At 63.3% G+C, this 2543-nt stretch overlaps 1 protein-coding gene across 1 annotated transcript in view; it reads left to right on the top strand.

Moving 5' to 3' along the window:
- The first annotated feature begins 2113 nt into the window (after positions 1–2113).
- The window catches only part of HSP90AA1 (heat shock protein 90 alpha family class A member 1), a 5778-nt gene continuing 5348 nt past the window's right edge, over positions 2114–2543 (top strand). Inside the window, exon 1 of the mRNA XM_040256880.1 lies at positions 2114–2348. The gene's annotated coding sequence lies outside the window, so the exon portion shown is untranslated. The remainder of the gene's footprint in view (positions 2349–2543) is intronic.

Here is a 2543-nt window from a genome sequence, read left to right on the forward strand (position 1 = left end):
TCCAGCCCAGGCCGCAGGGAAAACCCGGGCCGCCTGCCGGGAGCTGCCACCCCATCTGGGCTCAGAAACACGTTTTACTCCTTCTCTCGGCGGACAGACGCTAACCACCCCCACCCACCCTCACCACGTGGCTGCTGGTTTCCAGTCTGTTCTCCCGGTTTTAACGGGGCTCAGGACGCCCAGCGCTGATGTTACAGCCTCCCAAAGGGGGCTCAAGCCCCAGTGTGAGAACCCTGTTCCTGGAAAAGCTGGGTTTCTCTGGAGACTCGTCAGTCAAGTTTGTTTACATAGTAAGGAGCTTCCAGATTGTTCCCAAGAAAGGGGTGGGGTGGGGTGGGAGGGCAGTGGTAGAAGGCACTGGAGACAAAGGAGCCCAGAAGGGGATGGCGAACCGGGAGAGGCCTGGGCAGGGCAGGGCTGCCTGCTCGGGAAGCCTCGGCTTCCTGGATCGCCGACGCCCCCCACCCCATGCCCGCTATTGGCCGGGTTGAAGACCCAAGATCCTCCCCCCACCCCCCGCAACCATCTGACACTATTCTAAACACTTTTAGGATTCCCACTTAGAAATTATCCTTTAAAGCAAGTTAATTACCCATACCGTGAATTATACACTTCACGTGTGCCAGATATGTACTCAGTCGCTCGGTCGTGTTCGACTCTGCAACCCCTTGGGCTACGTAGCCCGCCAGGCTCCTCTGTCCACGGGATTCTCTAAGCAAGGACACTGGAGTGGGTTGCCATGCCCTCCTCCAGGGGATCTTCCCAACCCAGAGATGGAACCCAGGTCTCCTGCATTGCAGGCAGATTCTCTGCCGCAGAGCCGTCCATCATACGATATCTCAAATTACACAGAAGAATAAGTAAAAAGAGATGGGCCTTTTAACAAAATCATGAGGCGTGCGTGGGCTGGGTCAGCATGCATGATCACCAAGTCCCAGAATTCCAGACTAGGGCCTGCAGTGCGTTGAAAGATGCAGTTTTACAACACAAACCCAAAGTAGGTAACAGGGAAGCCACCGGCGCAGACAGTAAAGAATCCTCTTGCAATGCAGGAGGCCTGGGTTCGATCCCTGGGTTCGGGAAGATCCCCTGGAGGAGGGCATGGCAACCTACTCCAGTATTCTTCCCTGGAGAATCCCCCTGGACAGAGGAGCCTGGCGGGCTACCGTCGCAGAGTCGGATACGACTGAACGACTAAGCACAGCACAAAGTAGGTACAAACGCTCAAAGAACTAAGCAAAGGCTGGGAGAATTCCGGACTGTGTCCCTTTTAACATGCCCCTCCCCCCCCCACCCCGACCCCCCCACCCTCGCCTCGGGCGCAATCGGGCCTAAGGACAGGACGAGTCCCCATACCGGAGTGGCGGGGGAATGGCGGTTTGTTCCAGGGCCCACCTCTGGTTCAGAACCAGCCGAAAGGACCCACGAGGCTCTAGAGTTCCCCTCTGCTTCCCCTGCACACACGCTGGTCACCCCTCGCTCACAGACCGCTGCACCCCACAACCAGGCTGGGGCTCTGAGCCTCCGCGTTAACGAGGCTCTAGCAGGCACTTGTTGCCCGAATTCCTAGGGCCCTGAACCTATAACCGCTGCCCCTAGCAAAGAGATGCGCCCTGGACCCCCTAATCGCGGCCCGGACCCCGCCAAATCCCTAACCACGGACCTGAGCCTGCGATCAATGCCCCACGCATATGCTTGTGACACGGGACTGGACCCCTCACCCCGGCTTTGATCCCCTAAATGCGGCCTCAAGGCTCGAAACCTAGCCCCAGGCCCGTAGTCGGGAGGTCCCGATGCTGGGGGGACCGGAGCGCACACTATCTGGGGACACGCTTTAACAACCGAGAGTTTACTTTTTTGGACTTTCCAGAGCCGCTGGCAAGGGCGATCAGCCCGCGGGGCCTGGATAGAGGTTTGGGTCGGGGGAACGTTAGGCCGACGCGCGCCAAGCGGGGTTGGCGGGCCCGCGGTGTGAGGCCGGCGGGGCGCAGAACGCCGCGCGCCGGGGCGGGCAGGGTCGGGGACGGTGGCACCGGAAGGCGCGAGACCCGCCGGAACGCTCCGGGTAGCGCAGGCGCACTGCGGCGGGCGCGGGCACGCTTGGCGTGGGAGCGCACGGCGCGGCCCCGAGGAGGGGGGGCTGGCGGCCTCCAGTGCGCAGGCGCAGGCGCGCGGCCGCGCCGGCGGTTGGGGAGGGTTCTTCCGGAAGGTTCGGGAGGCTTCTGGAAAAGGCGCCGCGCGCTGGGCGGGCCCGCCTCTATATAAGGGCGGCGCGGGGGCGGCGCGCCAGTTGCCTCTGCGTCCCGGTGCTGCGTCGTTGCGGAACCCGTGCTAGTCCTTCAGCCAAGGTGAGGAGAGGCGGTTGTACGGGGACGCGGGGGTCCAGGGGCGGTTGGGCGGCGGCGAGGGCAGCCCCCGGAGCCCCGTGAGGCCGGCGGGCCCGGGGCGGCCGTGATTAACCCGGCAGGCCTCGGGCCTGCGGCGGTTTCCCGTCCCCTCCCCCCCGGGCCCCCCCGCCGTCGGGAGCGAGTGGGCCCCGGGGC

Source organism: Oryx dammah, unplaced genomic scaffold, assembly GCF_014754425.2.
Source record: "Oryx dammah isolate SB20612 unplaced genomic scaffold, SCBI_Odam_1.1 HiC_scaffold_16, whole genome shotgun sequence".
Taxonomy (NCBI): domain Eukaryota; kingdom Metazoa; phylum Chordata; class Mammalia; order Artiodactyla; family Bovidae; genus Oryx; species Oryx dammah.